Genomic DNA, 15,816 nt, shown 5'->3' on the forward strand with positions numbered 1-15,816 from the left:
TATTCTTTCAATGTATTTTGCGTATCCCAATCTATGAGAAGACTTTGTGTTTTGTGTCAATGTGTTTTTGTCATCCCACTACAGAACTGACCGTCGTACCTCCCCATCTTTCTCCACTTCCGACTCCCCTGAACCAAGCCCCCTCGCACCCCCGTCCAGCTCTGGGTTCTCAATTTTATTACCTTGCGCCAAAAAAACTTCACACGCGTCAGCCACCTGCCACTCAACCTGCTGTCGCTAAACAGTCGCAAGTGGAAGAGGATGATGAGGATGAGGATGGTTCGTGGTGCGTTCAGGGTCTCTGCCGTCTCTTTCTTCTTATCCTGACCCTATTGTCCGCGGAAAGACACACACACACACACACACACACACGGCCTGGAGGTGAGAGCGTGCTGATTGATTGATTGAGGGGCTAGGCTTCATGACGGCTGGTGACATTTCCACACATACAGCCAAGGCCCATCCCCCAACCCTCATCCTCCTCTTCCTCCCCCGGCAGCGAGAGAGAGAGAGAACGCAATCTCGGAGGAATTAGGCAATCAGTCAACGGGGCTGGATTGCACGCAGGCGCACCAGCAAACGGTTTAACCTAAATGAAAACGTCCCCCCCTGACCCCACCCCCATGACAAAGCACGATTCCGAGTAATGACGTCGTTTTCCACGCGTGAGCACACGCCAGACGCTTTATTAGGTACACCCGCGCAGTTTGATGAGCACCAAGGAATGGATGAACGTTTCCGAAGGAAAAAAACAAAACAAAAACAAAAACAGTGGTGTCCTGACTTGTGAGTTTCATTTGCTCAGTGACCACGCTTGGAACTCAAAACATTCATATTTCAAATCCTCTGTGCCCACTGGAAAGAATGGAAATGGCATTAATCTCATCCAGACCGCTAAAAAACATGTTTTCGTAAAAAAAAATATATATATTATACTGTATTGCATTTCAGAAAAACATACATGAATAACTAGGACCTTTTTTTTCTTTTAAATACATTCAAATTGCACCCCCCCCCCCCAAAAATCGTAGTTTTGCCAGTTTTAACTCCAAGCAGTTAAATGAATAGATTCTGTACAAAGTTAATCAATTGATTGGCCAATATTAGCTCTTTTAAAAGCTAGAAAAATCAGATGCTTTTTTTTATACAGTTTTTTAAAATATACATTAACAGATTACAATTTAATAAAACAATAATGACTTAACCCCCGGCGGCCCGGTGGTCCAGTGGTTAGCACGTCGACTTCACAGTGCAGAGGTACTAGGTTCAATTCCAGCTCCGGCCTCCTTGTGTGGAGTTTGCATGTTCTCCCCGGGCCTGCGTGGGTTTTCTCCGGGTACTCCGGTTTCCTCCCACGTTCCAAAAACATGCATGGCAGGCTGATTGAACACCTGTCCCTAGGTGTGGGTGTGAGTGCGCATGGTTGTTCGTCTCTGTGTGCCCTGCGATTGGCTGGCAACCGGTTCAGGGTGTCCCCCTCCTACTGTCCGAAGACGGCTGGGATAGGCTCCAGCACCCCCCGCGACCCGAGTGAGGATTAAGCGGTTCGGAAAATGGATGGATGGACTTTACCCCCTGCCCCAAAAAAAAAATCTATCCTAAAGTTAAGCAAATACTGAAGGACAATGTATTGTAAAACAGTCAAATGTTCTCTGTGTAATTTACATCTTTATGGATGGATTGATGGTTTGCTTGTGGATAAAATGAATAACAACAACAAAAAAAATCCAAACGCTAATGCTTTGCTTTGTAGACATCCTATAATTTATGTCTTCCATTGAATGAATTCCCCAAAAGAAATGGTAGGGTTTTCATGTGTGTGTGTGTGTGCATGCACCATTACTGGAAGAAATTTGGGAGTGTGTCGGTGAATCTTTAGTGTGCTGGTAGACTTGTCAGCACAGCACCTCCCCTGCAGCCATATTGGATTGTACGGCGTCCCCGCTGCAATTCCTCTGTGGTTGAGCAAGGCGGCCAATGGAGCAGCGGGGAACGGCACAAAAGACATACGCGACGTAAAGAGGCATCCCCGGAGAGAAGAGTGACACCAAGCAGGCGCCCTCCTCCTCCTCCTCCTCCCCCGTCCTTCTTCTCCTCCTCCTCAGCGGCGTGATTAATAACCCCGACGCCCCATAATCTCTCCATCATCTATCTATGTAAATGCCCCCAGACCTGCAGCGCCAAGACTCTTTGACTGATGGCTGCTCCCTCTCTCCCTCTGTGTGTGTGTTTGTGTGCTCTTTTTTTCTTTTTTGCAGATGCCATATTGGCAAGTGTGTGAGGGGATGCAAGGAATGGAAAAGATGCTCACTTCCACTGGAAGCTATGGTCTTCATCATCACTAGTGATGGGCGATACTGAAAGCATCGTTGAGCATCGGCATATCAAGTAAATACTGGAGCCTATCCCAGCTGTCTTCGGGCAGTAGGCGGGGGACACCCCGAATTGGTAGCCAGCCAATCGCAGGGCTCACAGAGACGAACAACCATGCACGCCCTCACCCACACCTAGGGACAATTTTGAGCGATCAATCAGCCTGCCATGCATGTTTTTGGAATGTGGGAGGAAACCGGAGTACCCGGAGAAAACCCACGCAGGCTCGGGGAGAACATGCAAACTCCACACAGGGAGGCCGGAGCTGGAGTTGAACTCGGTACCTCTGCACTGTGAAGTCGACGTGCTAACCACTGGACTACCGGGCCGCCCTCGATACTAACGTGATCCCGATATTCCTGTTATGTTGCAAGTCAGATTAAATTTTAAATTTTGGAAAAACAAACAATAAAAAAAAATACATGAATAAACAATCAATTAAAAAATAAAGCTAACAAAACAATAGGATAAAAGTTATTGTGCTGGTCTGGTTTCAGTACTTCAAATGTTCTACGACCTAAAATGACGAAACATGCGGTGGTTGGGTGGGCTATTTATTTTCGAACCGGGATGTGTTTAACTACCAAAAGTGTCGGGAGTAAAACAAACAAAAATAAATATTTTAAAATAAATGTTTTTAGACATATCATACCATAAAAAAATGTTTTTAAGAGTATTTTATGTTTTACGGACAAACAAACTACCCAATGGTCACCTGACAGTATATTGTGTAAAATGGACAGCTTCCAAATGTTATATGTGGTTAAAATGGTTCTTTCTATGATTTCCCATCATGTTTCCATTTGGACTCTCTGAGCGGCTTCTCACAAAAGACGTTTCGCGCGTCCGACCGATGCCAAGTGAATTATGCAGGCGACATTTACAGGCGATCAGATTACACGCGCTCGGCGTCGCGCGTGATCAATGGACGAGAGGCTCGACTTCCGGTCTCGAAGGTTTCACCGTGACGTCACACACTTTTCCGGGTGCACAGTTGTTCGCGATTTCGGATGGCACCGCTTGCAAATGAAACCCCTTCCGTGTCATTCGAAAGCGGAGTGCTTTTTTTCTTCTTCAGTTTATTAAGCTACAGTCGTACTTTGAATGTGTGAAGTGTCAGTCAAAAAGAAGGCGTTCCGCGAGGCGAATTGCTTCCGATGGAGATGCAACATGAAGGTATGTTGATTGAAAAATAGACGTGGTGGAAATTCAGACAGTTGATGTGATCATTGAGGGACTGGCTATGTTACATTTTTTTCCCCGTTGCTTTAATTAATGGAACAGTTGTACTCTGGAGAGACGACAGTAAGCTAGCCATTCTGTTTTGCTACGTTACATCCCAACCAAATATTTCATTAAGGCTGGGAGGAAGACAACAACAAAAAAAAACAACAACAACAAATCGGCTAAATCGATCACGACAATTAGCCGACACAAAAAGTTCTGCCTCCAAACTATAATTAATAATTTTAAAAGCATATTTGCGCTGCCCGGAACCATGTTTGGCCATTGACTGTGTTTACCGCATGGACATTTGTTGCAGATGGGCGTATCAGTCAATGGGAACCTCTTGGAAAGGGAAATTAAAAAAAAAAAAAGATTGAAGAAGTCGCCTAACTTAAAAAAAAAAAAAGGGATAAATATGCAAAGTGGAACATGGATCCTGTAAGCTGACCAGCCCACACCACAAAAGGTATTTAAAAAAAATGTTTTATTTATTAGTTTTTTTACTCATTAGCAAATGTAAAATACCATTGCTTGCCTGTTTGAACACACGTTATGGTGGTTGTAGACGGGCCTGGTTGCAAGTGGAAGCTTCTCCGGCTAACTTAGCTTGGCATGACTTGCTCTATTATGTAAAATGTGTAAAAGTGTAAAATGATGTGATTATTCTAAAAAGATTTGTTAGTGACATACCTACATTTTAAATTTAAAAATAGTTCCATTGTCTTTTTTTAATGATGATTTGAGGAGGCAATTCTTGTGCAAATGTTCCAATGTAGCTGTATATTTCTTTGCAATGTCAGATGAAGAAAGGCTCAAGCATTTGTTCAGACATAAGCCATTTTATTGGGCTCAGTTTTTGTTCAGTACTTGGCTGCAAAGCAAGAGGACAAACGTGGATATATTTTTGGATGCCTACTGTTCATTTTTGTGCCTAAACCTTTATGGTGCATGACGCCAAATAAAGCGATAACCGAATACACCTTTGAGAAAATGCCTTCCGTGTTTGGGCCAACAAAGAAGTCCTGACTGCACACCACTGCTTTTCCGCATCCTGGCACCTGTTGTTTTACAAAAAATGAAATTGTTTAAAATGAGTCAACTCCAAAATGACCACCCATTACAATGTTGGTCAAGCTATCGGTGGCCTGACGTGCAGTCCAGTCGTAAATGTGCTCACGGGAGTCACATGACAGGAAGCTGGTGAAAAGGGAATACCTAGCACAGTTTTTTTTTTTTGTCCAAGACGTTGCTTTGGAGCATCTCCCGCGAGGGCAGACATGTTAATAATGAAGGCAGTGGCTGGAGGCACAGCGAGGCTAAACTTCCTCTAACAAGTGGCTGCGTGACAGCGCAGACATATGCTTCTCGCTTCCCCCCCCCCCCCCCCGCCAGCCCTCCACACCAGCCCTCCATGCGCTCGCGCATTTCACACACGTCCGAGGTGGGCGGGCGGGATGAGGGAGAGACCTCCGCTGTTGCCGCCTGCCAAAGGACGATAAATCAAACGGCTAATGGCCGCCAACAACGTGATAATTACGAGCCGGGCCTGCGTGGCATGAAAGGGAATTTTCGCCTTCGAATGTGTGAAAGCGAGTGATGGGAGGCTGCGCAGTCGGAGTTTTAGCCACTGAAAAAAAAAAAAAAAAGATTTCTCGGCGTTGCCCATGGAAAGAAAATGACTTCTTTTGGGGTCGTTTATGAAAATCAATCAGCAACTGTGAAACAAATTGACAAACTAATTCCTGCTAGTCGGTCAACGTCAGTTCTCGGTGTCCTCCGAAGCTGTTCTATGCTATAGATGGATAAATAATCAATTTTTATACTATGGAATGATGTTAAAAGTCTCTCTGAATGTAGTTAATAACTTGATTGAAGTCAATGAATAACGGCAACAGGACAAGATTTAGATGCAGAAAAAGTTCGTTTGGTTGTCGTACGAAGGTCATAGTAAGTCTGTCACATGACTGTTTGGAACGTGACTGAAAAGCCGAGATTAAAAAAAACACAACCTTTTTTCCAAATGCCAAATTTTGTGATTGCCAAAAAAAAAAAAAAAAAAGAGATCAAGATCAATTGAAAACTTTCTCTAACGTCATCCAGAACTTGCACAATCTGTTTTTCGAAATGAGAAAATCTTTTTGAGAGAGGAAAGTAAAAATTAACAACTGTGATAACGGGGTTGCACAAGTATTCACACCCTCTTACGAAACAAGCCACTTGTCCGACATTTTTTTTTTTTGTATCCAGTGTAAACTTACCGGCAAGAACTACATGAACAGCGACCGAAAAATTGTGTCAATGACGAGACCACCTAATTCTTGTATAATAAGTGCCCAAAAAGCCGATCGTGTAAGACCGCGTGAGCAACGACTGAAAAACATGAAATGGTGGAAAGACGACAAAATGACATCAATCAAAGTGAAAAGCCCAACAGAGACACGCCAAACTGCTCGCTTCTTATGTGAAAAGATATTCAAATGACAGAAAGACTTTTCTCATGGACTGGCTGACCGGCAGGGGCGGGGCTTTGTGTCAGTCACCCTCTGACCCCTCCCCTCCACACCTAGGGGAAGATTTTAATACCTTTCCTGCCATTTTCACGTAGTTGCAGTATTCTTCGGTTCCTCGATACTCTGCCTGTCACGATGCGTTTATGTTAATCGCATATTTAAAGAATACGTTTATCATTGAATACAAACTCAACCCTTTTTTTTTTTTTTTTGGAGTCTTATAATCAATGTCAATCAAATCCCTTTTTTGCACAGTATAGCAAGCATGGCCAAGAAGTCATTGTTTATCATACCATCCAGTCGGGGCTTTCATGAAATCAAAAGTCAACGCTTCGAATTTGTGTCATTGTGCTTTTTAGATACGAATTGAATGAATGGGCCATCGACCGCACGACGCAAAACGGCCGTCAGTGACTATTGAACTCTGGCCGGCCGGCAAATCGGCGCATGAGCCAGAAGGAGACGACGATATAGCGTACAAAAAGCAGAGCACCGGATAATGACATCATCGAGTAATTTAAGCTCAGCTAAGCGTTGCTTTTGACTCGGACTTGATCCTTGCTTGTCATCTGAGCGTGTGGAGCAACATTTTGCATACGTGCATGTTTTATTTCATGGAACTCCTGACTGTGGATGATATGATAAACGACGACTTCTCGTTCGAGATCCCCGTGACAGCAAACTTAGCTAATGACATGTTGGACTGCAGAGACAGCAACTAAAATTGACATCTAAAATGTCTGCACAAATTCTAACATATTTTTGTTCCGAAAAACGATCACATACAGATTGAACTTTTGGGGGTTTAGGTCAGGGGATTTGGCAGGTTGGGTGCTGGGGGCATATTTTGGTTTAAGGGCGGCTCTGCTGTGAAGGGGGCTAGCCAGAGAGGATCGTAAACACCGCCTTTGCAACCACATTTAAAATCAATCCTTGCAGCCACGGGCTTCCCAAACCTTCCTCATTCCACCCCGTCTCTCTTTTCGGTGCCTTTCTTTTCGTCTTCTCCGCTCCCGTCTTTGTGTTGAGCGCCGCTGATGCAGGCAGCACTTAAAAGACGAGCGTGGCGGGGGGGGGTTGGGCGGTGGAGCTCCCGAGTTTTGTGACAGCGGCGCCGGCTTTTATTACCTGCCCCCCCCCCCCCCGGCATCAACCCTTTTGCAGCCGCCGTTGCCGGCAGCTTCCAAAAAAAAAAAAAGTGGTCAAGCGCACGTGCACAGGTGTGCGCGGTCACGCCGCTTGCACCTTGACGAGCGCGTATAATCGGGCCATTAGCGCGCCGCACGTCCGAGGGCCGGGGGCTCATTTGCCGCCATCCAAGCTGTTACCTTGGCTCATGATTGGCTTCAGGATGAGCTGAATATCTTTTTTTTTTTTTTCTTGCTTCTCTGCACGACCGCATGATTGCGTCCGTTTTTTGGCCCTGACTGCCCAATAATGTAAAAATGATCAATCACACAATGACATGAAGCTTTTTAGATGATCGTAACAATGACTCCAAAGTTGAAAAAGCTGACCAACAACACCTAAGATTTGCCTTTGATTGCATGATTTACGACTTGGAAGCCAGAAAATAACTGGTATGACCAGCCAATGATGTCATGACTAGAAACTAAACACTGAGGTCCGAATTCACCGAAGCACTTTGTGGCTTCTACGTGGCGCCGACCAATAAAAATGGAGCAAACGGGCGAGCGTTTAATTCACTAAGCGCACACACACAACACACACTTGCTGAAATGCGTCACAGAGATACCAAGCGGAATGCGTCTCGGTGCGCCGGTGGTGTTTGTGCGTATTTAAAATGAGTGCGATATGCGTATATTTAGTGGAGAAATTGCCCGCCTCTATGCAAATGAGCCTCATTGATAAACGTCTAATTCACTCACGCCAGCGCTAATCGCCACGCTCCGTTTTAAGTGATTCAAATCGCGCCTAGAAAACACCGCTGTAAACTTGGTGCTCTCTTTTTTTGGGTGGGAGGGGGGTTAGGGAACCGCATTACAATCTGCGACAAAACTCAATGGCAAATTTTTCTGGTGGATTCAGCCCTGAATGTTTAAAGCGGATATATTATCACAGCTCGAACATGTAGCTATGTGTAAAATAATATCAATTTTTCCAGGACTAATAATAGCATTTGATCGGCATTTGACAGTTGAGCAGGATGTGGTTTCAGCACACTCGGCAGACACGCCTATGGCGTTTGAGAGCGGTGAGAGTGGCATGACTTTTCAAGATTTTGAAGTCTCATTTTATATTCTTGCCAATTTTTTATTTTTATTTTTTATAAATCATGGAAATTTGTGGAGGTGGTGTGTCAAATTTACAAGCCATGTTTACTTTCACATTGCAGGAACTTTCGTTTTGGTTCCTCATCTCAATCTTCAGCATCCTTGGATTGAGAGTGAGAATGCTCTTGAACATTGAAACTATTCAATATCAGGTAGCTGAGCCCAAAAGCTAAAATGAATAAATGTTCCACAACGCAACTTTCACATTCTTCCTTCCTCTTTGGATCGAGTGAAAGATGACAATTGATTTTGAACATCTTGCAATACCGATTTTTGAGCTCATTCACCTGCAAAATTTGCCATCAGCAGAAAAAAAACATTTCTCAATGTGCAATTGGGGATGTCACCTTCTAAAGTCCATAACACCATCAAGAAATTCGAAGAATCTGAAGAAATCTCGACATATAGGCGGCAAGGTCGAAAACCAGCATGGAATGACCGTGACCTTCGAATCGTCAGGCAGCACTGCATTAAAAATAAGCATCATTGTGTCGAGGATATTGCCACAATGGCGTCAGGAAGACTTCACAAAAGCATTGTCAGGAAACGCACTTCGGCACTATGTCCACAAATACGAAACTTAGTGAAAGACATATACGGTCTTAACAAGAAGCAGAAACATCGCCGGCTTCCTTGAGCCCGAGCTCATCTGCACTGGACCGATTGCGGTGGGCGAGTGCGCTGTGGTCTGACGAGTCCACATTTGAAATTGTTTCTGGAAATCATCCTCGTCATTTTTTTCCCTGATAGTGTATTCAATTGATTATACCCTACTCAATTTCACAACTTTCAGACCTTATTTTTACGAGCTACAACCCCATTGATTAAAAAAAAAAAAAAAAAAAAAAGACACAGTGGCAGTGAGTGTGACTCCCTTTTTTTTTTTTTTTTTTTTTCCAAATCTGACAAAATAACTGGGGGTGGCCCTGTAGCCGAGTGGTTAGCACGTCGACTTTACAGTGCAGAGGTACCCGGTCCAATTTCAACTTGGACCTCCCTGTGTGGAGTTTGCATGTTCTCCCCGGGCCTGCGTGGGTTTTCTCCGGGTGCTCCGGTTTCCTCCCACATTTCCAAAAACATGCATGGCAAGCTGATTGAACACTCGAAATTGTCCCTCGGTGTGAGTGTGAGCGCGAATGGTTGTTCGTTTCTATGTGCACTGCGATTGGTTGGCAACCGGTTCAGGGTGTCCCCCGCCTACTGCCCGAAGACGGCGGGGAGAGGCTCCAGCAAAGTGAGGATAATTCACTCATTTTTTTTGAATGAGTGAATGAAAAAAAAAACTATCTGTGTGCGCGCGCGTGTGTGTGTGCGTGTGTGTGCGTGTGGTTAATTGGCAACCGTGCCCACACAAGAGCAGAAGAGTCATCGCCAAGCTGCGGACTTCTTGCTTCTTTTGACGGCAACGCTTTCTTCATGCTTGGGTTCCGCCGTCGGCGCAGTGAAAAATGTTGTTGCTAGGCAACAGGCATAACAATGACACAGGTGCTCGCTCGCCTCGCTCTCCCCTTCTCCCATTGTTGATGCCTCCCGCATCCTCCCGGTCGCCGTCACGTCGAACGACACTTGCGTCATGTCGTTCTCCCAGAGACGTACGGAAATGTTTGAAAATATGTTTTTTAAAAATTATTATTATGTATTATGACCATGAGTAGATTGAATGTTTTCTGTGCTTTTTGAATATATGTTTCCATTCATGAAACTTAACAACAACAAAAAAAAAATCCAAGCAGCAGTTGATTGGCTTGTTAACAGTGGCTTGCCGAAAATTCCCAGAGCACTAAAAATGCGTCATCACAAATCACGTGACTGCGCTTCCGTTTCTTATTGGTCCTGAGAATCTCAACAGGAAAAAAAAAAAAGCTCTGTTGTGCATGAGCAAGTAAAGCACCACAAGTATAAAAGAAATGTTGCTGAACCGGCAGTTTGAACTGTACTCTAACCCGAAAACACTTTCATAGCATTTCACACTCACCTTAAAACTTTATTCTTAAAAAATAAAAAAAAAAGCACAACAAAAACTGACATATGCAGCAAAAAAACTCTCAACTTAGCTCCTCCCTGAAATACAAATATCCATTCAGTTCACTTGTATTTAACCGTTGTAAACAATAAATACCACTGATTTAAAAACGAACAAAACAAAAAAACTCGCGGATTCAGCGTCCGCTCGGAGCCTTACGACAAAAATGCGAACCCGAAGTCAGCCATCTAATCTGTTTACATGCCCCGCCCCCTCCCCCCATAGTTACATCACCATCATGATTTCTGAGCTCGAGCATATCAATAAGATCGTTCTTCACTTGATGCTACGATTCAGGCTGGTATCACTCAGGCCTCATTGATACAACAGCATTTTAAAAATTCGAATGGTTAAAGAGGACATATGGAAAATGTATGAGAAAATCATTTCCCGAGAGCTTTCGCTACCATCTCGTGTGAAACGAAGCAAGCAATTAATCAGACGTTTTTATTCCTTCCTGAAAATCAGCCTGTGATTGTGCCCTGTTAAGAAAAAGTGGATCTTGTTTGCATTAACCCCCCCCCCCCCACACGCCCACACACAGAGAGTTTCGTTGCCTGTGACTTAGAAGCTAGGATGGGCGAATATCCAGGCTCACTTTCAAGTAACAGCTGGACACTAAAACACAGCCATGTTTCTTGCAGAAACACTCATATCCTCCATGCGTATATAATCAGAGCTGCGCTGAGTTTTTTTTTTGTTTTGGTGGGGGTGCGCAAATGAGCAGTTTGCCTCTGATAAGCGACGCACGCTCGATCGAAGTTGTCCATGCAGGTATTTGTGTTTGGTGATATGTCCACGGGCCACATTGAGACAGCGGAAAGAGCACGTCCAATGCTAAGTGCTAGCACGTAAGTGCCAGCTCCCATCTCCACCGCGCTCGTCGTCTTCTTCCTCCGGATGACTTTGAGCTTCCGTGCCCCTCCGCCTTCTCTCTCCTCCTCTTCCTCGCTCACTCCACCCCCCCCCCCCCCACCTCAGCCGACAAGTCTTTCGCCCTTAATCGTAAGGCTGTGGCCGCCGCCCCCTCCTCCGCCCGCCCACACACATCCTCCTCATCACATCATCCGCCCCCCCCCCCCAGTCCCTCCCATCAGCTGCCCCCACCTCCTTTCCTTTTACGCTTGTCCTCTCCCCCCCCCCCCCCCCCCCCCTGCGACAACCCTGCAGTTAGCAGCTGCCAAAGGCCGATTCTCTTCATCACTCACCCACGCACTTAGCAAGACAACACGTGCGGTCATTTGCCACACGCCGCCACCCGGCAAGGTGGGATGAAGTGTGGTGGGGGGGGCGGGCGTGTGTGTGTGTGGGGGGGGGGCATCTCACCACTGACCCCTATGTCACGTGTGATGGACGGAGGGGTAAGTGGCGGACTGCTGAGTGAGAAGCACACTGGTGAGGCCATGTTGGTTAGGGCAACACTTTCGTACTTGTGCATCTCTGCCACACCTCCTGTGTGTGTGTGTGTGTGTGTGTGTGTGTGTGTGTGTGTGTGTGTGTGTGTGTGTGTGTGTGTGTGTGTGTGTGTGTGTGAATGGCAAGTGGCCCATTACGGGAATCTTCCAAGTGCAAAGTCCGTTTCCCAGCAGTCAAGGAGTGAGGGGGAGTCGGCAAGAGGGAGGGAGGGAGGTAGAGAGGGTGAGGCAGGAGGAAGGCTGGTGTGTGAGGACACCTCCATCCAATCTGATCAATGGTGATATTAATCTGAGCACGAGTCAGCACCGACGCCCCGGTGTTTGATTAAAAGAGGGAAGAAATATGACATCACCGATAAATGTGTTTGTCAAAATGTCTCGTGGCAGCAAGGGAGAGGAATGCTGGACGGTGTGAGGGTCCTCTTAAAGGTACATTTAAAAGCATTTTAAAATGCTCCAGGAATAGAAGATAGCTTACTTCAAATTCTAGAAGAATGTACAGTGCAAGAAAAAAAAAGATAAATGCGTTAAAAGAGTATGAGGGGGAAAAAAGCACATTTGTTTTAATTGCTCTTAAAAACATTCCCACTTCGGGCTGACTTCATTTCTGCTGGCGGCTTACTCCATTGTGTGCAGCCTAACAGTTAAATGCTGCTTCACCATGTTTGCTTTGAACTGTAGCCCCCACCCACTATTTGACGCCAGTCTGTAGACTTCAGAGCCCAGGCGGGTTTATATTTCGTTAGCATTTCTTGAAATGTATTCAGGACCGAAATCCTTCAGTGATTTATAGATTTACAAAGAAGAACCCAAACCCCCCAAACCTGATCATAAACCTGAAGCACAGCCCTAATACAAACCCCAACAACCACCACAACACAAAAACTATGACCCAAGCACCAAACCTTACCCTCCATCCCACCAAAAAAAACCCGAAACCACAACACAACACAATCCGCAACCCCATTCATGTTAGAATAGAAGATGTGATACGTGTTCTGCTCTCCCATCATCCCATTCAACAGGGTCGCCCCTCTGCCACCCCACTCTTAAGTATGCAGAAGCAACTTCAACCCTGCAGGGTCCGATTAAAGCTGCGGCTCCCATACGCACCAAAAATGGATTCAGTGAGATTTATCCAATCTGACCTTTGGCAATAAATTCTTTCAGACTTTTGCTTGCGTTGCCCTCATAGGCTTGCTAGACTTGCATTCCAAACGGCATCATTTGCATTGATAAAAAGCCTCGGTAGCACACAAACACTAAATCATCCAAGCTAAAATATCAAGCCGCAGGGGCTTCTCAAGATTCTTGGTTCAAGGGACTTCCTCAACTCAAGTAAATGTCTGAGGTTCTATTGTATTGTATCAATTGATTGATTACCAAAAAAAAAATATTTGGTGATGTTATTGTTTACAATCTGCGTGGCATCTCAACATTGCAGGTTCCTGTTCCAAAGCTGACAAGGATGAGGGTAGGGCGTGGGGTGTTGTCATATCTGGAGCCCGTTCCGCTAATTGAGCGCCGCATTAGACCCCAAGGTCTGCCTGGCTGACGTTTTCTTAATCCATGGCTGTTTAACGCTAGCCGAGCTTGAGTAATTAAGCAGATAATCTTCAATTAAACTGAGCTCGACCCCAACGCCGCCCCCACCCACCCTTGCCGCCGTCCTGAGACAGATGGGCCTCGGAGGTGAGCGCCCACCCCCCCACCCCCAAGATAAATGGCCGCCACGCATTGTGAGGGATGGATTATTTCGAGCCTGTGATGCTGTCGTCACAAATGTACAGTAGACTAGCGCAGGCTCTTTAGCGGCCATGTTGGCAGGGGTGACTATCCCGTCGAAGGTCATGGACAATGTGAACATTAGCTTAGCGTCACTGTTGGCACGCAGCTCAAAAGGAGCGTTTGGTATCGAACTATTCCTATCTATGACCTGCTTTGCGACGTTCGCAAGGCGAGCCCGTCGGCACTTTGACGTCAGTTTTCGTGGAGAGCGTGGGAAGATGCCAAATAAAACAGTGAAAGAGTAAATGCTAATGTACTAGACTGAAAGTTAAATACAACTGAACTGTCCTGTAGTTGAAAAGTAAAAAAAAAATATATATACATGAAATATGTTCAAAATGTACAGTACTGGATTTACAAAAGCTTCGTTTGAAAATGTTTGATTGATTGTTTCTCACGGCTTATCTTTTGGTAAATAATTTCTATTCCGGTGACTCTTTTGCATACCGCAAGAACGACGTCGCATACCACTTGTGGTACTCGGAGCACACTTTCAGAATCCCTAATTTATCTGAAGCTAAGACCTAAGTGCAAGTTAAGATCTTGACACGTTCTTTTGGAAGTCACAAATGCCTCCCCCCACCCCCCCTTGCTAAGTGACCGTGAAGCATTTTCCACTCGCTCACTCGGGATTTTAGCCGCCTTGGCAACACGTCCGCCTCGCAGCATGAGGCAGCATGTTAAGTGGATTTACCGCAATTAGAATCGCCATCAAAATTTATTGCACGCGCTCATATATTTAAACATTCCCTTCCCCGGTTATTATTAGAGACACTTTGCGCGAGGCACAGCGGGCTGTTAATTATCTCCGATGTAAAACCATTCACGTCGATACGAGACGCTCCGAGCGGCAGCGCCAGCCGCCACTTTGATGTTGTTGTTGTTGGGTTTTTTTTTGTTTTGTTTTTTACGATTGCGTGTATTTGAACCACTTCCTGCTTTTGAACCTTCCAAGTCTGCTGCTTTATTTTGAATGTGAACATTTCTTGTATGCTTCTGTTGTGGTGGTTGGGAGGGGGAGGGGAAAGCAAAGCTTAGCTCTGTTGAGAGATTTCACTTTGAAACATTGTTAATAATTACATGGTAAAAATTAGAGAACTCGATAAAAAAAATTACATCAGTCATGTAATGTTACAGTACTGAAGTTGCTATTTTGTGGGTACGTTTTTTTTTTTTTTTAAATGAGGATGAAAGCTAAGATCTTTTGTGAGGGAAATGGTAAATTGATGAGACTATTCTGAAAAAAAATCAAATTTAAAACTTTATATGTTTGTGTTAACAAAACTATGAGAATTATTTTTGGAAAAAAATCAAAATGAAAATTTAGAATTTCATGCGAATAAAGGCAGACTTTTTTGACAATATGGTTGGCATTTTGTTTTTTTCAGCAATCATCATCAAAACACTACAAGTGTTGCATTTTTTTGTTCCCCCCTCTCTCATATATACCTGTATATATAATTTTTTTTTTGTCTAGGCTGCGTCTCCCTTAGCGCTCTTTTATGACATGCGGTTGCCACAAATGGGTTAATGTCGTGGTAGCCTCGTAGTAGTCCCTCTGGGTCTCATCAAAAGAGGTCCGCCATTAACGTGACCTTATGGCGACGACAACCAGTTATTCCCTCATTAAGGTCAGCTATGTTAACCTGGAAGCTGGAATCAATCGTTACTGTACCGCCACCATTTTACGATAGACTTCGAAGCATCAAGTGGTTTGATTTTGGGAGGGCAGGGGGCATTAGACAAAAGTGATCTAAAATGCAAACACCCTCTTGGCCCCTAATGTGGCTGAGTGCGGAAGCTGAGGCGGCGGATCCATTTCTCAGTATTTTCCGCGTTAAAACGTGATCTGATGCCTCCTCGTTCAATGAGCCCTAAACGAGCCTTTTGAATTCCCATCAGCCGGCGCGCACGCATTTCAGATGCCTTACGGGAGCTGCCATTTTAGCCCCGCGCTAATGATCCGCCAGCGCGTCGCCGCCGCTAACGCATATAAAGCACCCCCCCCCCCTTCCTCCCGACCACTCCTGTTTCCACAGTGATAATTAAGCCATCAAAGCGTGCAAGCGTGCCCATCCTGTGTCTCCAAGGTGAGAATGTGGGCTCACATGTCAAGTGGAGCGCAGCCACCCGTGCGGCTCTTTAAAACGGCGGCACAGGGGACAGGCGGGGAGGGAGGCGTGGGG

At 45.2% G+C, this 15,816-nt stretch overlaps 1 long non-coding RNA gene across 1 annotated transcript in view; it reads left to right on the forward strand.

Moving 5' to 3' along the window:
* Positions 1-3,423: 3,423 nt before the first annotated feature.
* The window catches only part of LOC147199947 (uncharacterized), a 36,125-nt gene continuing 23,732 nt past the window's right edge, over positions 3,424-15,816 (forward strand). Inside the window, exons 1-2 of the long non-coding RNA XR_015101797.1 lie at positions 3,424-3,549; positions 3,917-4,066. This is a non-coding gene — a long non-coding RNA (uncharacterized LOC147199947). The remainder of the gene's footprint in view (positions 3,550-3,916; positions 4,067-15,816) is intronic.

Source organism: Hippocampus guttulatus, chromosome 9 (assembly GCF_054856545.1).
Source record: "Hippocampus guttulatus isolate MCC_2025c chromosome 9, RoL_Hgut_1.0, whole genome shotgun sequence".
Taxonomy (NCBI): Eukaryota; Metazoa; Chordata; class Actinopteri; order Syngnathiformes; family Syngnathidae; genus Hippocampus; species Hippocampus guttulatus.